Raw genomic sequence first — 26161 nt, 5'->3', positions numbered from 1 at the left:
ACAAAAAAACAATACGCAGTCTCGTCCTATTATCACAACATTACTATACATAACATTTATAGTCTCTAGTTTGCCGGCTCGTTTACTATTAAGTAAAGCCGAATCCATAAAATCCACACTATTATCACTTGAACAATTTAATTAAATGTTTGCAACGCTACAACAAAATGCCCCCCTTCTGTTTTCCGCACCATTATCAAATGCCGTAAGGTGAAACAACTATTCGACAATGTACCTTGTACCAACGAATAGCATCTTGCTTTGGCTGATTAGCATTTCGACAACACAGAGGCTCCATACAAGAATGTAAGCAATATCGTTTACGTTTCGTAGGAAAAAATAGCTGACATCTACGCAAGCTGGAGCCTCCCACACTATCGAAAATGGTTTCGCCCTAAAGCTCAAATAATAACAGAGTAACTCGTAATGTACTACAGTAGTCATTTGCCAGACGTGTCCGCTTCGGCCTCTACTTCTTTCGATTCGCGCCTCCTCTCTAACTTGCCCTGGCTGTAACTTATCGGAGAAGAGACTGTTCGTTTCGCCAGACATCAGGAATAAAAATAGAAACAGGAACAATTTCAGGGAATATCTGAGGAACAAGTTTGTTCTCGGACGCTTCCAGAGCTGTCATCATCACTTTCTGGTCACTTATCAAACCCGTGGCGAGGAGATTATGTAATCCAAAGAACTTCCAACTGTTAATTTCGATGTCTCCCTTACTGCATATGCTGCTATATATATATATTTTTAGAAAAAGGAAAATACGTTTATATTTAAGCGGTACATACATATTTATCATACCATTGTCAAGCCTGTTTCGAAAAAAATACATTATTGATTAAAACATGTACATTTCTGTTGCTGTGCTTATTATTATTATTATTAGTATATTATATATATATGTATATATATATATATTATTATAGAATATTCGACTCTCGAGTTGACCGGCGCGTGGCTAACTTATGAAACGAAGTGTTTTCACCGACACAGTTACAGCTTCAACGCTCTGCACAGTCTGAAAACAGAGTGACCAATGATATTATACCTGTAGACAAGTTTTTGCACGACAAAGGACTATAAGAAAATCGTTGTGAGTTTGAAAGAGATGCACACCACGTGGGCCATGGGCAAACTCTAGACCTTTCCCTTGATTCCCATTGACACTCAGATTCATATACACTCAGAAAGGAGGCATGGTCACCTTGTGAAAAACTGCAAAGGGAAACCTGTATTCCGAGAAAGACAACACTTTTCTGCCCACGCCATGTCGCTCTAGGAGAGAATGATGCACTTCGTTCACCGCACGCTGTTGCTAATTCAAGAAACTATCGGTTCTCTTCGGTGACTCAAATGTACGAGATGTTAAGATTGCGAGACACACCACTGCCTAGAGTTAGCTACTGCCCGTTATTTTGTTGTACGCCTTATATTTTAAGTTAAAGGAATTGTTGCCTCCGGATGCTTAACCTATCAGACTCAAGTTTTCATCTAGGGCGCATCTCCTACTCAATAATAACCTGTTCTGCTTCTCGTTTCCTGATTTTCAACGTTGTATCGCATTACAATGTTACTAGATTACTTATTGAATACCAGAAATGTATACAATAGGTATATATAGTCAGGCCGGTTATAAAGATGCCGTATCTATAACCGTCAAATTAGGATACGGGAGCAATTCATCGCAACTGAAGAGTTTAGCCCGACAGTCCTTACGAAATTCAGAGAAACTGACTGAATATTTTGCAGTCTCTTGACCATCACTGGTTATAGTGAAAGACCTCAAATGTATTTTTCTGAACAGAAAAAGCAAGCCCGCGGAGCTTTTGTCCTTGAAGCCTATTTTCAGAATGAAATTGGTTACTACTAAACGACATGCCTGCATTGATTAATCACATTTGGCCTATATATAACACAGTGGCAGATGGCTATAACCACTACCTGATTGAAAGCTACAATTACCCAAAGAAGAAAACCTTTGGAGGTGGCGCTTTATATCAGTGCGCGCAGCCTTGAAGCAGACACAGATTTGTGGAAACCCTCGCCGGTCTTGTTTTTGCTATGAATGCCACTAATCAGATCCCAGAATAGCTGCTTGGCTGTGTTAAATTCCTTTATAAGACGTGCTGTTTTTTCAGACGGGAACCCGACTTTGAGGGATCGCTGGCTTTATTTTGCGGATAACTTCCTAAAGCTTTGGTAAGCCAATAATGAGCCATTCTGCTTAGTACAGTTGCTTATTCTATTTAAAAAAGACCTTTCAGTGCCTACCGTTACTAAACGATGTTTTTGGTTCTACTGGTAACACCATCTTGCTGTTCCGTCTTTTTTTTTTTTGAGTTTGCGTGATTTAAATATGTCTTGTATAAAAGTCACCAGTTGGTTTACTGCTTATTTTTTAAGAGTAAATGATCGAAGGATGGCAATGACACTATTTCATAGGCTGGTCGGAAAGCGCAAGCTGATCTCTTCTACAAGCCGGTCACTCAGGTTGACGCTACCAGATAGAATGCAGCAGCATAATCCCTGACCACCTGTTGAGTTCGAATCAATTCTAGAGATATCGGCTCAGGTGAATGCAATGCTATTGAAAAACAAACTTAGACCTCAGTAATCGTATAATGTGTTAGAGTAATTGCTATTGAATTTGTATTGGTATTCACCTTATGTAGTACGCAAACTTTTTACTTAGTTCATCTTGCCGCTTCTCATTGCTACTTCCTGATTTTTGCTTACCGTGACGAATTTACAACTAGAAAGATACTTTTCCCGTTCTAACCTGAGCAGTCTCGTCTGTTTCTAACGCAACACTATCGTGTAGCTTAACTGTTTTTGTTGTTGTGAAAAGATCAATATTGGGTATTTTTACGCTTCGGCAAACACCGTTGGCTTTTATGTCTCAGCATTTTTTAATCTGTTACCAAAAGTAGTTTTTTTTTTTTCTTTCGGCTGAACCTGTATATAATACAAAAAAAGCTCGTTTTGATTCCTGGCAGAGACAGCAGCGTTTGACAGATACACGACATCGCCAGGAGCCATACAACTTGCTTGAGCTATGCACTTTTTGTTTTTTCTTCTTCCTGCCGCTGCACGACCTCCCAACTGACTGAGTTTATGACGTGTTAGTGCTTCTTGGTCCGCCGTAAAAGTCTATGTAGCTGGCAGGCAGGAAAGGCATGTTTAGTACCTACTTGTTTAAATATCTGCTTCACTATATAGTAAAATTGGTGCGCACAGCAGGATCAAGTTTACACAACAAGCGCAGTAGCGATAAAAAGAAGACAGAGAAAAATGACGTTAGAAATCTACCGTTACCGACGGCTAGAAAGACGAACAGGTCTCCTACTCTGCAGGGCAAAAAGAACGTCGGCATAGGCCAGATGGCAGACAACGTTTTGTTGGCGGCGATAGCACTCCTTCCTCTCAGCTAACATCTGGTGAGTGCCTAATTTGAAACAACAGTCTCTAGCTTTTGCTCTTGAACGTAACAAATCGAGACACTATCGGAAGGCAAACGCTGCAGCCAACGTTTTCTTCAATTGTACCACAACGGTCCCCTAAGATGTCTTATTCTTCCTTCTTCCAAGTCGCGAAAATGTTGCGCGAGGCGAAGTTCCCACTACGGATACCGTTTCTGCGTATTCTGAAACTATGAAAACTAGTCATGGCGAACAAGCTAACGAGACAAAGTAGGCAAAACAACCACAATCAGATCGGTGGCATTAGATCTTGTTGTTTTTCGATCATGTCAAATTCTACAGACTCGTGTCTTTGGAACATTTGGTCGTGCAGAAACCATCACCATCATCGGCTCAGATAACGAAGACAAATTGACTCATTTTCACTGTTAGGGCTTCTAACTCGCAGCGCTGGCAAATTTCCAGCATAAAAAAGAAGGACGGACGAGCAGGAGGAAAGATAGGTGATTGGAAAGAAGAGCCTTCCGCCGAAGCGATGGGCAAAGTTACTCCTGAAGCTCGCAAGTAAGTGAGTCGACTAGCGGGCTTTCTAGCTAGCATTAGCTAGGACATGGGTCCTACTACCAGTTTGAACTAGGGCAAACTATGTTACATTGTCTGCACAAGGTATGGCTGGTACGGAGCTATTGCAGACGAAAGGAGGTGGCGCCGCCGTGACGACAATGGAGTCCGCTGCGTTGCAAACGGTTAACTGACCGTCAGGTATCAAACACCACCCATAAAAGTAGTCTTTACACGATCTTTCTCGAAGCCGTAAAGGACAGTCAGTCCAAGTTGGGGGCTCGCCTCTAGGCAAAATGAAACTGAGACCTCTATCAACCTCCTCTTCCTTTGTATTTTGTACCTTAGGTGGTCTACATGGCCGCAGCTTACCGTACCATAATGAAGCGGGCACATGAAGCACCTGGCAGCCTAGACAGGTGGGCCTCCGCACGCCTCCACAGGACGCTGCCACTGCCGAGAAAAGAGCGTTTCCAGCTGGGAGCGAGCGACTGGCCTACCGACCGACGTCGAGCTGTTATCGGGTTATGAACTTGTAGCAGATTCTGCCTGCGGCTAGAAGTGAAAAATCGTCCTGGAGAATCCGACGGAGTGAAATGGAAAAAGAGAAGACATTGAGAACTGGAGGCAGAGCCGCATGTGCGATGGTTCCACATGAGCGCTATGCTCCCACTCCAGCAGCGCAGCGGTCGACTATGTGGCGATGGCGTGGCCTTAGCTCTTGCCGACTACGTCGCAAGTAGCATTGGTGCATAGCAGCGAACTGCTAGCATTAGTACTGCTAGTAGAAGATAAAACCATTGTAAGTGTGAGGAAACTTCACCAGTAGCTTACGTTGTGTTTGGCTTGTCTTCTCTGGAAGTCTCTGTCTTCTTCTTGATAGGCCCAATAGTCGACGGCAGGGGCGAAGATGCCAGGATAGCGGGGGTAAGCGGAGAAATGGACATTAGAGCCTCTGGGTCAGAATCCGAGCGGGGTTGGTTGGAGTGATGCTGGCCGCGGTAGTTGTACCAGTCGTTGCTGCCATAGAAACAGCTATTCTATGTAACGGAAATGCTTTTTGCCTCTAGGATGTTGTTGCTTCTGTCGCCTAACTCTGTCGCATGCATCGTATCCGGTCTCGACGACCCCAATCTATCGCAGACGTCTGGTTTCTACCGATATAACAAAAACAAAAATAGAAAAATAACGAAGGATATGGGATGAACCGGCAAAGACGAATTAATTCTATGCAACAAATGCGCCCATCTACTCTCCCTCGTCTGCGGAATACTACTCTGTAATTATGTGTGTACGACATATATACGCACAAATGGCCTGCACAAGAAGCATTTGCGTGTGGTTTCCATTGTAGAACAATACCGGCGGCATTATGGCTCAAAATGTCTTTTGGTATAGATGCTTTTGAAATAATCTAAAGATCAAAACACGGTAATATTTCTTCACCGGGTTAAGTGGAAATCATCTAGCGAACAAAGCCACAAAATCTGACTCGGACCAGAAAACAATAATCCAATAGATACCTATTTTATCCTATTCGAATAATAGAAATATTTATCCTATTAGATTTAAGACCAAGCAGCGGCTGTTGGATACGTTGCAAGTTTTTTAATTGACCCTTTCTAACACTCAACAGGTATTTCTTCTATCTTTATAAATACACACCTATCTTTTGAAGCAGATGACAATCATACTGTTTGGTATGGCATTATTTCTTTAATGTCGTAGTATGCAAACTGAGGTGGATATTAGAGAACGGCAGTTAAGAGTGATCTGTTTCGATCTGCACAGAATCCAACGTCAAGATAGTTCATTATAGATAAATGCATGTTTATTCCAGAGGCAGTAGAGAAAATGACTGCCTTATGCACAATAGCTAGCCTTGTGCTGTCTTTTTGATTGACTTGGAGATGTGCTGACTATGTGTACTGTCAATTTCTGTTTTTCTTCCCAACGTTTCCCGAATAAAGTGGCATCACCTTGTCCATACCTATTCACTACAGCGCTCGCACAACACAGTTGCCTGTTTCAGCCGTTTGCTCGATGGAGTAGCATAGCGCCTTATTGTTTGTTCCTCGAACCTTCTGTGTCTAGAGATGTGACGCGTTGGTGGATGTATGGCCAATGGAAAGCGCGACGACGAATTGGGTGCTCCCAGCCTTCTGGTCAGAAGTGCTGTTTCAGCTCCTAATATAGCAGCAACGTCTGCCGTCAGTGACGTTCCAGATCCCCTGAAGTCGACTAGTCTCTTCACGTTCCACAGATAACAGGCAGACTTAGTAGCAGCAGTCATAATGTAGAGCAGAGTCCTTGTAGCGTTGGTTGTGACAGTAACTTAGCGAGAGTCGCGCAGCGGCCAGCGCCCCGTATTCCATAAACTTAGTGTGTGTGAAAAAGGTGATCCTGTGCAGCCTGACAAAGTGACAGTTCCAAACGAATAAGACTATCCGTCTTCTAGTGGAACGAATTGAGCGCGGCAACGACGCTATCCTCAAGCCAGGCTCGTAAATGCTTGAACGTGTTGAGCGAGGGATTTGAGAAGTAAAGATCGGAAGTGAAAGTGGAGGAAAATCTCTAGACGTCAAGAGTACGAGTCGTTCTTTGGTGAACGACCTGAAAATTGTTGAAGTCCCTTTTCAGACCCTGTTGTGCAAGTACCTGACGAGGTTCACCGACAATGAATGCGAAGCCAGGACATAAGACAGGAACTGTGATCGGTAGAAGCTGCGATCCGATGCATGTGATGTACTACATCCTGCATTTTTCGATATATGTGATAAGGCAGTCATTAATAATCGCATTTTTATGAACAGTCAACTACCGATGCTTGCGGTGCGTGACATTTGCATTAGAAAGCATGAATATTCATTAACGGTATAGGTCATAATGTTTAACCGAACAGAACGTTGAGAATATCCTTGATAAGTTAAAAATATGCACTAGAAGTTTTTTTTTTTATCATTCAAATGCGATTTCAATTGTTTAGAGGAAGAGCCTTACCGAGTAGAATATATACATTCAAGCGTTCATCAAAGCAACTGCATTGTATGATAATATCAATGATAACATTAAAAATTTCATTAACTGTCATTGAGCCTCTGCTGGCCGATAAGGTATTAGGTCGACGTGTGGCCTACCCGGAGCATTGATGTCTATATCACCGGCGTGGCCCTCAAATATGTTGCCATATAAATTGTATACGCGTGTATTATTTACTCCAAAACTAATTTACAATCAAGCCTTTCTCAAAAGCAGATTTTCCTCAAGCGGGTTCGTCCACTATAATCGCTAAAATTGAAGGCTGTAGGCCCCATATGAGTTGTATCATATATGTATAGCTTTCTATAACAGTTAGTCGCCAGCTGGCCGTTATCAGATAGAGTATGTGGTTCGTTATACCACTGCTCTGGTTAAAACGGTCAACAAGCACAATATGTAGTTAGCTTGACTTCTATTACGTTACGTGCGCATAGTTTTTGGGCTGGCAGTTTAAACGGTAATACAATTTTCAATGAAGGAACCTGTGAACAAGAACATATCCTTTTAAACGTCAAACGCGATGCAATCAAGAGCGAATAACAATGGAGCCACCTACCTGTTTAAAGTTATAACTTTTCAATACTCATAGTTATACCACTATTGTTGCGGCAAACGCAGCGGACGAAAACTTCCGCATAGTGGTGATTGTGGCTGTCTCATTGACTCAGCAAGACTTAATGCAAAGTCTCACACCCGACATGCATCTCTAACACACCATCTCAATGGGCTTGTTGAAGCATCTGGGTCCGTGTCATTGGTTACGCAATGCTGTAGGTGAACCGGGCTTTGGTGGGCAGCTCTTAATTTTATCAAGACCACGCGTCCTATATAACCTTCCCCTTCCTTGTACTCGTTTCTTCGTCATACCTTTTTCCGGCGAAATCGTCCTCCTGCAAAATAGCACCGCCTGCCTTTTTCTTTCTGGCTTGCTATCGCTGAGATGTCGTTCGCTAGAATTTCGCGCTACTTCTGCAGCTGGCGCAACCTGCTTCGATCTAGCGTTGTTCGACGCATTTGGTCGACACCTGCAAGCCAGACGTATTAGCTTACGAGCAGCCCCCTGCTTTAGCTCGTTCTTTCTTGACGGGACTCAGGCAACAGGCTGCTAAAATATTACGCTTCTCTTACCCTCTCTGCACGACTAGAGAGCCGGTGCAGCGCCGGACTACTCCGACGCTTCATCGTTTTTCTAAAGATACCGCAGGGCCCCGGGGCAGATACGCGTCTGCTAGGCCGGCGGAGCACCGATGTGCCGACCGATCTTCATTCCTACGTAGAATTAGGGTTTCCTATAAGCTGCTCCGAAACGGTAGCGAACATAAAAGAAGGAGTAAAAGAAAAAGTGCAAGACGAAGTGAACAGACAGGGGCACCACCATTTCTCTGTTTCTAGCTCCATCTTTTCTTTCCGTCCTTTGGACATCTTTCCATCCCATTTATTCAGGTGGCTACTCCGCTGCCTCTCGCCGGCTACTGCAGCTCCGATACAGAAAGGAGTCATTTATTTTCGATTCGTGGTTCGCCTTTCAACTTTAGATGGCGACGACGACGACTAGTATCGATTCTGTCTTGTGCGTACGCGGAGCCAATTCGCGTTCTCGAAAGCTTACATATCGGATGCTCTCTTGCTATCGGTTTCTGTCAGCACCCAATATTAAAAAATTTTGAAAACGATTAAGGAAGATAATAATTGGAAGGGTGCACAGAGTACAAGGAGGAAAGGTCAATGAGCTAAGCCTGCCATATTATACATGTATAAATAACTGTAATAACGTATAATAAATAAGACCAGATATCAAAAGTATACAAAGTCATTCTGTAGGAGCCTTGAATGATAGGATTGTCAGACTGTATTCGCTAAGTGCCTGTGAAAGGAGCACAAACATCGGTAACAATGTACGCATTGTCGAGCGTTGTGCATGTACATTCTGTGCAGGTAATTAACTAAGCGCCATTGTTGAGAATTAGACACTGATAATTATCCACTATTGCGTAATGTTTACGGTAAAGAGCCATAACATACATATTGAGTATCGCTGATACTAATGTAACGGCGGTCGGGTTCGAACATAATAACATCTTATTAATAAAGCAAACGTTTCGCATTGGACCCTTCTATTTCTATCTATCTAAGAACTATTCTAAATAGTACCAGTATTGGTTCTATAAAAACGTTTCATAGAATATTAAATTTAATATCCTCTAAAGATATTGAATTTGTGTAACTAGAACAATATAAGTAACTTCTTCTATTTCGCACTTTTCATTGTTCTCTCAATATCTGTATATGCTCTTTATTAATTATAGATAAACAAAAAATAATTGTGTTCTGATGAAGTGTCTTTAAAGGTACCACTCCGAGATCACTTCATATATATATATGTATATATAAAGCATATGGCAATTTACCCGCAGATGGCCATCTTTGGCGACTTCGGCCAAATTTACCCAAAATCATAAGTGATACAGGTGAGTATTTTGTGTTCCATTGCTCCGGAAGCCAGGAAGACGCAGACTGAAGACGACTGAGAAGCTGCGGAATCTGTCAATGGTTAGTAGCCATGTCAATGTGCGAGTCTAGCGAGGTAGCTGAAAATGAGTCGGCGTTTTACTGATCAGTCAAAAAAACGTTCAATTAAATATATCTGTGGTAGGTCAAAGGGTATGTTTACGTTATTTCCGTACTAATAAATACCATCCTACAACCGTAAATACTATTTTTTTCGCATTATTCTGTCGAACATCGATTATAGAAACACGTTCTACTTTAGATCCCCTAAGAAAAGACCTGTATCTTGGATAGAGTTAGAGCTCTTAGGGCCTTTTTGCTAGAATCGAAGGTAGATCTAAAGTGCACTTTCGGACTAAGTTTAACAAATTTTACCTTTGTCATGTTTGTGGTAACAGCATGTCTTGAAATCGATTAAGACCTTCCAAGGATACATCATTTAAGCTACATACCCTGGATAGAAGTGCTAAAACTATCTATATATCTAATATCTTTCAGTACAGGAAATTTTCCTTACTCTGTCTTGCCTACGTTTGGTTGTTCAGCTTTACTATTAAGCAGTACTCTTACAGTTAAATTGAATGCGTTTCATTAGCCATATACCAGGTGTTGCATAATATTTAATCGAAACGTCTCCTCCAGTATAAATAGCATTTTGTGAGTTTAGTGACATGCGAATGAAATATTTCATGTTTCTGCTAGATGAGGCCTTATGCACTGCACTGGTAAAACCATTTTCGGTTCGATGGAAGCCGGTTTTTCAGGCTAGTTTCGTATTTGCCGCCACTGCGACAATGAGAGGAGGAAAATATGAGGGGCAATTTATTCATACCCGGTGGAAAGATATAACTTTAAGATTTATAAGAGTTTCCTAAAGTGGGCGTGCGAAGGCTATCGGTTGCTCGTTTACTTGTCCATTACGATAACCACTGTTTGTATTTAGGTGCAGTCGATTATTATCGTTTTTCAATTTGTTGCTTTTAGACCCATTACAACGACAAATCTGCTCGAAATTTCACTAGCACTTTTGTATCCAAGTACATCTATAAGGCTCATTTTAAATGCATTCCAGCTCGGAACAAGCAATTTACCTGGCACAGCTATAGCTTGCAAGGATGTCTTTGCCTGAGTTTCATCCAAATGTACGTAACATGTCGCCAAAGTCCCAAAATCAGCTTAAACTCTTCAACTACTTGACTTGGAACTGTTACATGGAACGCAAGCGAACACCTCATCTTGTTGCGCGATGACGATCTCAGAAAATCCAATTAGTTGACTTACTTACGTAAAAGCGAAGTACTCAGATGTCAATCAAATTCACGGAGCTTTCCGTTCAGATCGTATTTATTCGTCGTCTGAATTAGGCTTTGGAAGGCAGCCGTTAGCCGCTATCAAGTTCGAACCAATTTGTCAAATTCCCAAATTTAGGTATACAAGATCTATGCCATACTAGAGACGTAGGCGTAATCAAAATTAAACTATTCTGATCTCTTTGCAGTACGTATTACCGCTGGCGATGTTTTTTCCGTCTAGCGGTAACAATAATTTATATTTTCCCAGCATTAGTCTAGAAGTCGATGAGAAATGTCTATGGGAAAGTCTTACATTAGGCAACGTACATTTTCTGAGAAATACCTTTGAATTTTCTTTGTCTAATCGAGTGGCGAGAAGAAGTTTACATGGAGCTTTGGCCTTCGTTGATACTGATTTATATGGGGTGGTCGAAGAAAAATTCACAGTTTATGTGGCTTTAAGGGCGCATATATTAGGTAGTATGAGGCGCGTTAGGTCGGTTGGTGCACTTGAAAGCTAAAATTTTGCTCCTATAGTAGACAGCAGATATGTTAAAATTGTTGGATTGCCTTTGTTCAGACTTAAGATGGAGCAATTTGAAGGTAGACGAAAAAATTTGTTATGTGATAAAGATACAAATACTGTCTAAGTCTACAAAAAATTAATGCTAGTTACTGACAAGATGCACTATCGGAAGAAATGGCTCAAAGATAATTCTGTAGCACTTGTTCTGAAAGCTTCTTCTAAGTAAAAGATGCTGTTGATAGCGATCGACCAATTACGGAAAACGTTGATAAAATAATTGCTAAAGATCGACACGTAAGTGGCCTTGGTATGAAATGTACGTCTGCTACCAAAAAAGTTGGCTACAGAAACAAGCTTGACGTATGGGTGCCACACGACTTCATGTAACTGAGATCTACGCGATCCGTCAGCGAAGTTCTACACAAACGCGCCGAAATCGAACCATTTATATAATAGCAGATCACGAGTAACCGTGTAAATGAAAAACCCACAATGTGTTACTAAGCTGAGATCAACGTCGAAGAATATATGGCGAGGTTTGAAGGGAATCGTACATTACGAGTCCCTGCCGCCCAACAAAATGATTGACTCGTACTTCTACTGTTAACAAGATCTTGAAAGAACCTAGTGACCAGAACTAGTAAGCGAACACATACCTGCCAAAAATTCGTATGAGAAAATTGAAATCGAAAAAAGAGCAAATGGTCTTTGCGCTATCAGACCATCAGCTATTTTCGTTTCTGCAAAACTTCCTTAACGGTTTTCATAGATTTTGAATGGAGGGAGGCAAAAATCACTTGCCATAGTTTTTCCTCCGGAAATCTAGTGATAGGGTTATAGCTTTATCAAAAAATGGCAAAAGGTCATCGATTAAAATGCCATATAATTAGCTTAGATATAATATATTCAGCTTTTTGGCCAATATTTCTTCGATGAGTCGACCTGGCGAACGCTGTCGGTGTTGCGTCTCTATATAAACGTATTAAGATCGGCCGTCCTCCTCAAACACGACGTTGCCACGCGGTTTGTTTACAGGTAGACTACAATGGATATGCATAAAGCGAATCGATTTCTATCGCTACTGTTAATAACAGACGTTATTAATTTGTTAATAATAGAATAAATATCACCAGAGACAACGTATACGCTAGACTGATTAGTCCTGTAAAAACATCCAAATATAAAATGTATCGGACTTCAGTGGACGTATTTTGGTACGTCTTCATAAAGGCAATAGCTTTTTCCTTATCCAACTTGTTGATTTTACTTTTAGGAATCTATATGACACCCGTTGGCTTAGGGTTATAGGGTCTCAGTTCTCGACTTTTGCACCCAAAAAGATAGCATATATAAGACTTCTGCTCAGAACGTCAGGTGATCAAAAAGTATTGACGTCAATGACTTTCGAACCGAACTTGAAACAAACACTTTTATATAGTTATTTTAAAATAATACATACACAATAAAACCGATACGTGCTGTTTTGCTCGATGACTTCCTGCTATTTGTAGTTTCTAAAACTCAATTAACACTTTCAGAGGAGTTCTGCAGGGGCCGAGATAGATAGAAGTCTGACAACGCAAGATGCGGGCTATACGGTAGATACATCGTAATTTTCCATCCAACTTCTCGCCATTTTGCCGGCTAGCTAAACGCATATGTCGTCCGGTATTACTATAGCTGAAGCTAACACATTTGGCTTTTACTAATTCTAGTCGATCTTCTTTAATGGGTCGTCCCAATTTTGATCATGGTTGACGTTAGGAGCCCAAATCATCGGTTTTGCCATACGATAGCAACTCATAATCGATAATTCTGATATAGCATTACTCTCATGTCAGTCTGGGTTTTATCCCAGACTATAAAAGGCATTTTTTTATTGTGTGATATTTGCATATTGTTAACGTATGTTGTCCACTCTTCATCATCCATAATCGATCTCTAGAAATAGCTTAGTTTCGTTGCTTTTTTTTTTTATCTAAAATTTTACAGATGCAAATAGGGTCGAGCAGCATCAGAATACGTCACTTCGTACGGCGCTAAACATAGCCAGCTGTTTTTAAGTGGTTTAAACCTGTTTGGTAAAAGATGTATACTTCATTAACGATGATATCATGGCTATCCACGTATCAGTCATAACCAGCTTAGATTTCGCGACTATTTAATGAACTTTCTCCATAACTGAGCGACTACCTATAACGACAAAAGTATCTTTAAGCTGTCTCTTTTGAAAGCACTTCCTGAGCGTAAACGAGACAATTTTTTATGAGTTTAAGCCATATTTTGTTTTCTGATAGTAATAAAATTGCAGGATTTTACAGAAATTTCAATACGCTGTAACATAAGTCTAAGTAAAGGCACTCCTAGAATTTTTACACGTTCACTGCTGCCATATATCAGCTTTCAAGTGCCTTCACATATCTCAGGTCGAGACGGTCTGGCCAGAAAAACCGCCAATACATTTTCAATCACCCAATATTATTGTATTACGTCAATGAATTAGACGGAACTGCGAAATGGAAGGGCATATAGAAAATTATCGATAGTTGAACATTACGTAGCGGTTCTGGCTGTTCTATATCTTTTCGCAGTTCCGTCCAGATTAGAGCGATTTTTTTCATTTGAAGGTTGAATGACAAACTACGTTTACTCATGTACGAAGCAGTGCCTCTTTGTTTGGTAACTGCTGCCACTAAGCAATCACTTACATTATGTTGTCACCTCGAAGTGTTATCCGCTATTATTGGAACGTCCAATTAGCAAATGCTACCCGCACTTAGTACAGCAGACGTACCCGTGTGAACTATCTCACTTCAGTGTTCCCTTCAGAATGTCTCTACCAGGACTTCATTACGGTACTGTCATCACTGAAGAATCGAGTATAAAAACTATATTTTCATCTTCGTCTTTTTATCGCTCCCTCGTGCATTGGTCAATTTCTATCTGGAAACAGAAGAGGCAATGGGCGACCGGAAGCGGGAGGAAGCACCGTAGTAAAGAGAAGAAAGCCTCTGGCAGCACGTGCTGCAACCATTAGCTCTCTTGTTTCACCTCCTTGTGCGACGGCTACTCCTGCGAAGAGGATTACTGACGCGCTGTACACTGCGCTAGCGGAGCGCTAAACGTGAACGGCTTCATTCTCAGATTCCACACTCTCATTTCTGTCCCCCGTTTTGCATCCTCCCTCTCTGTTTCGGTCTCTCCGCCTCGCTCATTCTATCTTTTTCCTTTGACTTTAAACTATCTGCCCTTCCTGCCTCGCCCTCGTTGGCCATCGTCTCGCTTGGTCGCATTCGCCTGAACGCTTGTTGGGACGAGCGGTCGGCAGTGAGCCGTGGTCCGGCAGCAAGCACTCTCGTTTGGAAGTAGTGGAGCACATGATGCAGAGCACATAAGTTTCCAACCTTTGGTTGCCATTTTCGGCTGCTATTCCCCCTCTCACTGTGAGCCCCTGCTGCTAAGCGACAACCAAGCAACCGACCGAAGTTCCCGAGAATCGCTTTCCAAGGCAGCACGTTTGGTTTCCCATTCCTCGCTACTGCTCGCTGTCCCTATTCGTCCTCTCTTCCTCCGTTTCGCCACAGACCCGTATGGTCGGCCCAGCACCGCAGGTTTCTCTGTAAAGTGATTGCTACCATTGCTCTTGATGCTACGAGCGAAGCGATGCCGGTCGGCCGATGCAAGAGACATGTTCGCGGAGAATTCTACGAAACTGCGGCTGACTTCGGTGGGCGTTATCTTTTACTGCTTCTCACGTTGCCTCCATTGTCTCTCCTTAGTTTTAGTCTGCCGTTGCCGGTCATGCTAGTCTCTTCGGCACTAATGCTCCTATTTCTGTTCTCACTGGCAAAACAGGCAGCCATTCTCTCTATGCGTAGCAATGACAAAACAGACTCGTATGTATTTTTCTGTGTGGAATTGTCTTGAATGTGGAATAAAAAGCCCTGTGCATATATATATCCTTGCAGTACCATACGTCTTATTTAAGCGGCTCAACGTAGCGATAGTGCTGTCGAAGCAGCGGTGATAGTTGCAGTTTTAGTAGCCAACTCTTCGTTTGACAGACTTGTTTCGTTCCCCTTGGTTTGCAGCCTCCCCTATACAGTCACTCCTCGAAGCTTCATCTATTCGGTCTTGAGCTGTGACACGGGGTCCGGTATGTGTCTCGAAAATAGACGCTACGCTTTCTGTCGGAAACTTCTCATTAAGTTTCCTATTGCCCACCCCGTAATTTTCGTGCTTCTTTCTCTGTCGAACGAGGCGTTTCGGAGGCCTACCGCATACAACTGTACGCATGCAAAAGTTTGGAGCGTGTCATTTAAAACGTTGCAGAGGATCTAATTCCTGTTCGATTTGTTAGTAGACCTTAAAGTGAAGCCAATCAGTCACCTACTAATGGATATACCATTGTCGTCGTTGTTGTTCTCGTTGTCACAGGCATGAGCGTCTTCATCGTTTCGTGTTGCTGCTGCTGTTGTTGTTATCGTAATGCTGGTGATGATGATGGTGTACTAAAATAAATCGGAAACATCTAGGAATAATTTATCATGAAACGTCATCGGTGGCTCACTATTTTTGGCCACTTACGCGTACCTATCCCGTCTTCCTGCTGCACTCACAAGAGCTTTTAATAAGCATGGTTGCTATTGTACAAAACGGTTGCCGATTGAAAAGTGTTTAGCCGAAGTTAACTTTAATTTTTATGAATTGCTCCTCTGAAGACGAGTGTATGCGGGTACTCTCCTACGGGTTCCAAGCAGACGTCGACTAGATCTCAAGTGTTAACGCCGCCTTCTACGTACTGTTTTTATATTGAACAAATTCTTGCTTCGTTCCTTTTTCTTCTTCTGAGCATATGGATTGGAAGACTTTGGACGACGTCGACTAGACGTAAAGCAACCAACATACGGACCTGCACTCAGCACAGATACACCACACAATACCTTTCCACTATACCGGTACATATAGTACATAGCTAACATAACACTGATTCGTGAAATTCATCTGTCACGTTGACGAAGTGGGTGCAAACGTTAACACAATCGATTTAATTAGGTGCTCGCATATAGTAGAGTGAGTTGACAGCATTATTTAGAAAGCAAATATCCTAACTATTTTCTCATCGGTTCAAACATTTATTTGCGGTTTGAAAAAAGTTTCCACGTGTACGTTCTGTTCTTGTAGTTGGTGCGTAGTTGATGTAAAGCTCAGGTAAGCCTATCGTAGGCCTCGTCAATAGATATTGAAAGTTTGCTTAAAGGCTGCTCTTGGCAAAGACTCAAAGGCAATTTTCGAAATTGTTACTCCGGCATCTTTTGTCTTCTCCATTTTCGAACAGAATAACACTACGGCTTGCCTGTTCAGAGCGGCATTGACTTTTTCAAAAATCTTTCGAAGAAGTAGCGCGCTTGTTCTAGAGCTTGTTCCGCTTTTTACCGCTACGGTCGTTGCTGCCGTCGTAGCGATGCCAAAGTGGCCGGGGAACAGCAGCTACATTTGTCCTTAGACGCCGACACGGAAATGTCTCCAATAACTCGCTTTCTTAGAAACAGTTGTAAAAACAACAGCTGTTGTATCGCTTATGGCCGTTCTAATAGCCATACGCAGGTGTATAACTTAGGCTCAATCGCAAGTCAGTGACTTGAATCAATGCAGGGAAAATATCACACATCTTCGTAATGGACAAAATACGCAAAAAAACAAGGCGAAATGGAGCATAGCATTTACAGTAACGCAACGGTTGTCAGAGTATGACGAAACACGATGAAGCAGATCGACGTATTGGGATCGTCTAAAGGCCAGTTTGGCATTTAACGAGATCGTCATCGTACAGATGCATTGTAAGTTCTATTCTCTCTAAAGCACGATTATGATATAATGGAATTACAACATTGCTCCAACAAGTTTTCGTGCTAGTTGAGAAATTAGTTGTTTGATAGGATTATTATGTAGTGTTTTTTAAAGGTGATGCCAAGTGTAGCCCTCCGTAGTTAATTTCAAAGGGGCGGACTAATTAGCTGTACGTTCGTTAGATACATGGTTGACTTCTAGACACATAGCTAGATCCAGGTAGTTCTTGAAGCGATTTGAGCGTGGCAAAGTAAAGCCAAATATGCTGTAAATGGGAGCTTCTGGCAACGCATACAGCAGAATCACTACTGCCATAATAAATGACGGCAGGAAATGATTGCTCATCGGAACCTCGTTCATGGTAGACGTGCTCTTTTCATCATCGAATGTTTAATTATGAAAAATTGAAGCAATGCAGACTGATAGCCATTATCAGATCTAGTCGATTCATTTAGCGTCACGCTACAGACACTACCATAGCCTTAAATTCGTATTTTTGTTACTGACAGTGAAGTTTACATGGTCAATGCTTTTGCCGCAGATCGAGGTTATACCGTTAAGTCAAGTCCTAGAAATAAATAGCAACAGCTTTTTAAAGATCTGTCTCTCAAGCAAAACATTGTAACGCAACACCATATTATAGGTAAGGCATTGTTGACGTTTCTCTCAAGTAGAGATATTATTAACGTCAACGCTGCCCGTAAAACAGCGTGTCGAGTAAGCCAGTTCCTGCAAAGCGATACAACTCAATAGCAACTTTTTTGGGTTATCGTATAGTGCCATTTTAGCTGCACTAGGCGGCCAAAAAGGATACTGAAAATTTGGCTTTGTAATAACTGGACGTAATTCAATGGTCAAAATTCCGGCTCTTCTCTGCAAATTCACTTCTGTCATCATAAGTACCTATATGCCCCTGCTTCTTCAGTTTTTCAGTACAGCTTTCGCATTCCTCGATACGAATATAGTTTAATTTTGCTCTTCTTTTTCCTGGATGTTTCTCGGTCGCTTTAAAGCGTTCTCCGTTAAAATGTTTCTGAGCTTTCGGAAGAGGAAAAAGCTACACCTACGTTAGAAGGTAAGGTTGATGAATACTAGAATCATGACACAGTTAGCGATGTGTGAGCCGGTGGGCTATTGAGGCGGAGTCAGCCTGACTTGTCCTTCAAGAGTTCAAGCTTATTTTGGGGGGCAGCGTTTTGTAAATTTTGAGAACTTTTTAGTTATATGTCTCAATGACAATAGAACCCCTTGGAATAAATTTAAAACGTGCAACCCTCTAGTAGTTGAAAAAGTCGATGACAAGAAGCTTCCTTCTTGTTACCTAGACCTTGAAATTTTCTTTAGTAGAAGGTCACCGTTGAAATGATTTTCTGGAAATGATGCTCCTACCTTCGTTGTGTTCATACTCTTACGGTTCACCATGTGTAATGATGCGTTGTAATAAGTTCGGTTCCTTTCTGAATATGTTAAAACTCTCATTAGATGGTTATTGGCGAATCTGCATTTTCTTTGAATTCAGATTCTTCACAATATTTGCTGTAAGCTTTCTGCTCATAAATATTCTTTTAAAATCATCTAACATTACTTGTATAAAATGTTTAGTTCCTCTGCAAGTTTTTTGAGGTGCCCAATCTTCTTCTTAACGTTCCATTTTCCTTTTCGAAGAGGACGAGACACGACCGAAAATCACTCGCTTAAAAGTGCTCGCTTTGTCCTAATATGAAGTAGTTATTTTTTAACAGGAATATCAACCATCCGAATGTTCTGTGATGTGGTGGGGAATAGTAGACAGATAAGTAAATGGGTTGCCGCAAGCCTGGTTCAAAATCGGCCTTTAGCATATAAAAATCAAACATTTTACCAGTGCCTCTTGAACCAGAAATACTCATTCACTAGATTCTTATATTACATGGTGTTTTCATGGAGAAATTTTATGATGAAGATTTAGAGCTAATGTATACTAAAAACCGACAATTACAAACGGATCTAGACCAGTTCGTACATCGCTACGGAAAAGCAATGTTGAATATAGTTGGCTATCATTCACTGGGATAAAACGTATATCCCTAAAAAAATACCTGGAATCGTGCTGATGTCGTTTTCCTAACAGTATATTCTACAAGCAAAAGCAATAGATCTTATGTAAATGTGTAATGCTTTTTATCTCGTTCTACCGCTTAGTACTCAGATCGTTCGTACTGAAGTACTAGGTAATACAGAACGCAGTCAAAATCCCGTCACGTCAGGTATCGTCACGTCGCATAGACAAATCTGTAGAGGCGCAAGCAGACTAAGATTGATTAAGGTAATTATGTAACGAGTGATGGTACTCCTACAGTGGATTAAGTACTGCTATTTTTTTTAAACTATTACGTAAGTCCTGTATCTGTAGAATTGGAAAATCCGGCTTTATTTTCATTGGCTGTTTTATTATCTGAAATAATCCTATAATTAGAAAAAATACACAAGGATAGATTTGAGCTTTTCTTCTAATGGAAAAAGTACATTACGCATTTGAGCTTTACTGCTAAGCAGCTTATCCAAGAAGCTGGGGGCAACGAATATTTTTAGCCTAAGCGCTGAAATTAACTACAAATAATACGTTCAACTATTGTTCTAACTTAAAACAGAGCAAGCCCCTTTTCGGCCGAATCAGTAAACAAATTCAAGAGTTTTTAGATAGAGAATCCTCTGGTGCGAGAGCCGATGGCTTGAATCAGCGCGTAGGATAAAGACCTCCTAGTTTTAGTGGTCGTCGGCCTAGGGTTTCTTTGAGAAGGCAACAATGAACGGGATGTCACGAAATAAGGCCGGCCATCTGGTAAAAAGCAGCTCCAGAGTGACGCCAACAAAAGGCAACTGAATATCTTTACATACTCTTTATTTATTACAAATATAATATAGTTAAGGTTTTACCGAATTGAAACGTCAATAAGGTGGCCTTTCTTGACATCCTTCATGGTAGTTATTCGTTTCACCTAGTATGTGTTGACTTTTCGCATACCTCTAGCCTTATCTCTGAAATGGCGGTGCAGCGGACGTAGAAAGAAGCTGAGCGGAGCTATATCGGATGGACGACTCGACGCCATTCCTCCTGAAGATCAACCGCTTATCAAAGGGATATTTTAATATCGCCATCACGTTATTAGTTAGCCGAAAAGATGAACCATCCTGCTAAAGCGTGCTTCCAAACCTTCAACGATTTAAGGTTCAACATAAGCCTCAGATCAGATAATAGTTGCAAACGAAGCTTACAGTTCCGTTAGAAAAAAGGCTAACAATGCCTCCAGCCAGTAAGTCGCACTATACAGTGATTTCTTTGAGCTGTACATCATTTTAAGGATAGATTGGGAACTTCTACGACGAATTTGAAGCATGATGATAACCATTTTAGAAAAATGGGCTAGATGTATCTGTAAAAGTAGCCAAAATCTAAGTGAAACGGGTAACTGCCATTACGGAAATTAAGAGAGCCTACTTTCCTGATATTAGATTTAAGTTATATCTTTAATGTGTAAAGTTTGTAATAAGAAAATATTTATGTACATACATTCGATTGTTTTTCATTGGCGTTGTTTTGAAATTGTCCTTGACTATATGGGTATTTTTGTACATATTTTCGTGATACATAATAATCTAGCAAATACCAGCTTACCTAGGACATATCAATAGCTTATAGTGGATGAATATAATCTTATAACAGGACTGTAATCGGTCTTTAGGCTAGTTTTCGGTTTCGAAATGGTACCCATCATATTCAGGGACGCCATTGTAGAGGCAGCCTTAGTAAAAAAAGAAATCATTTCGTGGCAGAAAAATACTCATCCTACGAAAAAGAACCCTTGGCCACCTAAAAGTTTTAACCAATGAAAAAACACGAAGAGAAAATATAGAAGTTATTTCATTAATGTATACATTAGAAACATCGATTTACATGCGTTGGCGGATTTTGAGCAAAGTTTTGCGGCCCCAAAACCCAGGTCGCTATCTCTCCGTCATCTGCGTAATGGAAGTGCCATTCTTTATGTAAACCTCCAATGACCATCCGTTCTTTCCCAGTCTGATCGGTTATGCTGCTTAAAACGGACAAAAGACTTCTGTAATGGATGAAGTGCGACATCTTGAAAAAACTTAAGATAGCATGTCTAACTTCCCGACTGTAACAAATCCCTTTTAGCGGCTTTAATAGAAAATCATTGATGAAATTTTAAACGCAATATATTACACTGTAGAGTCGTCCACATAGCCTGCTCATTCAGTCTATCTAGAAACATTTCAAGATACTATTTAGTACGCGCAACATGATAAAATAATTTAACACAATGACGTCCTACAGAATGAGCCTACCATGTACCTATAATGCCAGAACAATTAGCCCAGATAGCAGACGACCATCGAACGACAAGTGAGAGAGTTAAGGCATGTTCGTCATGCCGCTATGAAACGCGAGAAACGTTTTTGTTAAACAGAGAATGCGGTAGGCGATAATATCTAGCGATATGGTCGAAAAGTACATAAGGCACTTCACATGAGTTAGCACCCCAGCTTTGCTTCTATAGAAGTTTGTCAAGCACAAAGAAACCCAAGCTCTGAAACCGAAGTATGCCACAAGCTTCGCCTCAACAAAAGAACGCCTTAACTCAATTGTTATTTATGTTAGGCTTGCCTCTTCATCGTGTTCAGCGAAATTATCAATCTCCTAGGCCCTGCCCTATTTTGTTGTGAGAACTATGCCATACTAGCGTCGCACGCCGTGTAGAATACCTTCCGAGGGGCAAAAATTAGAAGTATTTTCGTTTATACACTCTCAGGATTAACTTTGTCATACTTTCAAGATGCGGTAATCACATATACAATACAGAACATTATTTTCTTATGGGACAATTGGCTAGTGCAACCATTAACGAGCAATACTCATACGGTTATCGCTGATTCAGATATTCAGAATACAAATAAGTTGTAAACAGCAGGTATAATACGGACGAGACCAATAGGTATGTTGCTTGTCAAGTTACATTACCATTTTATAGGTGTGTTGGAAAAACTCGAAGAGTCTAGTCACTCCAATCAATGATGTTAAACTTAGACACTTGTTTACGCAATGCAGATAGCTAGGGGCGTAAAAAAAAGCTTTGATTTACTTAGAAGCTTGCAAAGTGTACAGATTAAGATTAGATGACTTCATTTAATATTATCTACCTTTATATGTTTATTTGAGCAGAATATTTAGCACTTCCATGCCAATGCGACTCACGAGGTGTTAGATTTATGGAAAACTAGAGTTACTATTTGCATATATTACGTGAATATTTGAAGCTCCAACTTGCATATATGAACACTAGTTGTGTTTAGAAATCTATTAAAAACTACAGTGTTTTAATTAAAAACTATTAACACGCGTAAACACTTTTTGCGTATCATGGTCGTTAATCACACAGATGCCAAATACATAACTTGCTTTATACAGAAGAAGCGATTCTATCAAAGACGCTGGAGAAGAAATTGGACGGATTTTGTCATATGCTATTATTAACAAACATGGGCCACTGACTACGGAACCAGCGTGCGCAAGGTTACTCTAATTGACATGAGACTCCAACAACAGTAAAACAAGGCGCAGAATTGAATTTTCCCGTGCTGATTTAAAAAAAAAACCATCAAAATTCAGTGAATTTTTTTGGACGATAGTATTAGTATCGATCGAAATCGCTCCTGCCATAATTAATAGATTTATTAAAAACGGTTTTTTCATTACCACCTGGACAGGTAACTGGCAAATTAGAAGAACCTTTTTCTATGCATGACAGCGCGTTGCAGCTCTCAACTACCAATTTAATTTAATGGTTAAAGCAGGATTCAATTGTTTATAAACATCCAGTTTTTTTCTTTACAGCAGACACATTTTAGCGGAAAACCGACTTCCGCTTTGAACTGAAGCTATCTACATCGAATTTAACGTCTAGAACGAACGCGGGCTTGCTTCACCGGGACCAATATTTCTGTGCCAAGAAGTCGACAAAGGGCTTTCAATTGCGAACTTTAGTCTAACTTACCTTGGTACGAACGCCTTTATTTACACTACTTTCCGAAACAACAACAGTTACCGATATATTCTAAATGCTAACTGACAAACTCAAATTATCGTTCGTTTATGTCTTTAGCATTATGCTTATGGTGGAAAATATAATTTCAACTAACTCAGCCTACAGAAAAGCTGTTTCCCCATCTCCCATCAAATACTACCGTGGCTAAGATTAGCGAAAGACGTAAACCAGGATCTAGGACAGCTAACGAAGTGGCTATGATGACAACATAATAATGAATCTTGCTGAGGCCGCGAACCGAATTGTCCCGGCTGAAGTGCACTCTAGACAGCACGTGTATGAAGTATCTTATGCGCCATCTACCATGTCGTCAAAGTAAGAAAGTCAAAGTTCTTTTAAGGAGCCGTTACACTCTCATCGAGAATGCCTCCTAGTCATATTACATAGGTACATCTGCCTGGTTAACAATCGAATGGCCCGCATACGATGGGTGACCTTTGCGCGAAACGCTTTGCGCGTAAAGACTAGTATCTCTAGATAGAAAAACGATACAAATAAATAATAAACGTCAAGCAACGTCTGCTAGTAAAAAAATACTGTATCTAGAGGGCCATCTGTCCGAAGTCGAATTCCTTCATCATCTGCGGATGCCAGATGGCTTTTTCCTCGTAACTTTTTTTCAAGACCTTGTGTATACGCATACGATAGCTCCTCTTTCTATTAGAGGTGACCTATGGTAGCTTGACGACTAGTAGCATTTGTTGTCTTTCCTGGTGTTGATTTAGGGTCGTTTAGTTTGGCAAGTATGCTACTTTTAGCTTGGCTCATCCTGTTTCACCTTATAGTTCACCTTTCTCTTCTTAAAGGTGACTTCAATTGATTCATTCAAAGACAAATTGTTTCGTCGAAAACTCTAAATGCACACGCTTTCTCTATCAAAAACTGTTTTGATTTGATTAAAATCAGCCTTACTCATCCCTAATTGCCCGCAGTGTTTTCCCGGTGCTCGGGCTCGGGCTTGGAATTAGTTCGGACTACCAAAAGAAGTCCTGCAGGGACAACTCCGTTTGTGATAGGCGTAGTGGTAGGTAGACATAGTTAGTCAACTTAGGCCTTCTTTTTCACATAGGTACTTCAAGATATCCCTAAAGAGTTCGATTGGTTCGTTTGACTATGCGGTCTTGAGCACATCTAAGACGAAGTATTTGACATTGCCCGTAACAACCATTTTGTAGCTATCGGATCTGGCTAAAACGTTCTCTAGCACGAGTTCTGTCCTCGTCGTGTTCGGAATCTGTGTTAGGCACACCCCTGGTCATTTTGAATAGAGATCGATATTATGAACCAGAAATCTAAAATATTTTACCATCGAAAGAAGTCTTGCATGACCTAAAATGGTTTTCTTTTTTTTTTATGTACATGACATTGATGACATTTAAACGGAGGAATGGAAATCCGTGCTTGCGTTCTGGACAGTTCCGTTTTTAATTATTAACGTCGGTATCGATTTGTGTATAGAAGATATAGTTATGGGCTAATATTTTCGTCCGAGCCCATACCGTTATGTCCGAAATATAATGTGTAGAATTAAACGAGATGATACATATCCTCTATGCATGTGCAGAAACAACTATTTCGTAGTTATGTGCTACTACTATTGCATACAAGAACCGGGTCATTTTTTCATTGCGAAATTTAGTGAAGATGAAGAAGAATCATTGTCTGGATGTTAAAGAAGAACCCGGAGGCTTATGTCACATTGATAAAATTGTGTCAAACTTCCAGTGCTGAACATTACCATTAGGTTATATCATATTCAATCAGTTTATACATGTGCACTATATTAGCTTTGAATCACTTGATATATTGGAAAACTTGTCTGGCTATAATTCTTAGGCAACAAGCGTAAAATATTTGTTAGTGTGTAATGGAATGAAAGTTCTTATCTTTGGAGCTCGTCAGGTTTGATTACACAGAGCGGAGCTCCTTCTGATTCTGCTTTCCATTTGACTTCCTTTCGCTGAAGAGGTCTGTCTTCGTCTCTGTTCTCGCTACTTCTCTTTCACACAAATTGCTTCATTCCGCCAATTAACACTTGCATGATAGAAGATGATTCCTAGATATGTTGAAGTCTACGTCGAGCAAGTCTACTGGCCATCGCGTTTTTCCAGACACCGATGTACAAGGGCATTAATTGGAAGTGAATCGAGAAGTTCACGGGCTGGGTAGCTGCCACTCAAAACTGATTAGGCAACACCGGTATTGTCACACAAAGATTCGACTGCAGATAAAACCCGGGCAACTTTTGAGTCCTTACCACATTAGTACGTCGTCGTTTTTGTGATCTTTGATTAGCCACGCGATACTTTGATGAATAACAGGAAGCTCTGTCATTATTGAGCTCTGGTAGTTATCGGAAATGATTGTTTTGTTTCTATTAAGTCTGCACGTGATACCTCTGTTCTTTTTTTTACTTTGCTCTATCCGGACTATTGGTGAACAAGACCCTTATGGAATGCGTGACTAACTCGTGTAAATGTCAGCAGCCGCCTCCACCTTTTCATTGGCGTATCTGAAATGTTGGTCACAATTACCAATGTATAACCGGTCTGAGAACTTATCCGAGTAGAGCAGGCCATTTTGCTGTGTTGACTTACTTATTGAAAGTTTTGTCAGGACCACTTTATGCACCTGCTACCGTAACCGCACTATTCGGTTTTATCTGATTGAAGAGGGCGCACGATTTCGATGAAAGATGATCATCGACATTTCTTGTGCTATCCGCACTTCTTAAACGCCCAGATCTACCTGTCGTTAGCCCAGTTACGCATTGTTTACAGAACTCACAGCGGCTATTGTCTTTCAAGAGAGAGCGACTCTAGTGAACACTGTGAGGACACGCAATTTTTTATTCGAATG

At 40.9% G+C, this 26161-nt stretch overlaps 1 protein-coding gene and 1 long non-coding RNA gene across 5 annotated transcripts in view; one reads left to right on the top strand and one right to left on the bottom strand.

Annotated features, from left to right (window-relative positions):
• Positions 1-763: 763 nt before the first annotated feature.
• Positions 764-25511, bottom strand: LOC147758472 (uncharacterized). Of its 3 annotated transcripts, none has more exons than XR_015328375.1 (3): positions 5649-25511; positions 4818-5137; positions 764-1021 (listed from the first exon to the last, which is right to left on the bottom strand). It is a non-coding gene; the product is annotated as an uncharacterized LOC147758472 (long non-coding RNA). The 3 variants fall into 3 exon arrangements; XR_015328374.1 differs by having other exon boundaries at positions 4818-8047; positions 8151-25511; XR_015328373.1 differs by having other exon boundaries at positions 4818-9610; positions 14057-25511.
• The window catches only part of LOC111251033 (uncharacterized), a 28268-nt gene continuing 11581 nt past the window's right edge, over positions 9475-26161 (top strand). Inside the window, exon 1 of one of the 2 annotated variants that reach the window (XM_022807203.2) lies at positions 9475-9572. The gene's annotated coding sequence lies outside the window, so the exon portion shown is untranslated. The remainder of the gene's footprint in view (positions 9573-26161) is intronic. The other variant, XM_086990108.1, reaches the window with a different exon arrangement.

This window comes from Varroa destructor, unplaced genomic scaffold (genome assembly GCF_002443255.2).
Source record: "Varroa destructor unplaced genomic scaffold, Vdes_3.0 BEIS01000001.1, whole genome shotgun sequence".
NCBI classification, from domain to species: domain Eukaryota; kingdom Metazoa; phylum Arthropoda; class Arachnida; order Mesostigmata; family Varroidae; genus Varroa; species Varroa destructor.
This window is presented reverse-complemented; position numbering and strand designations above follow the sequence as displayed.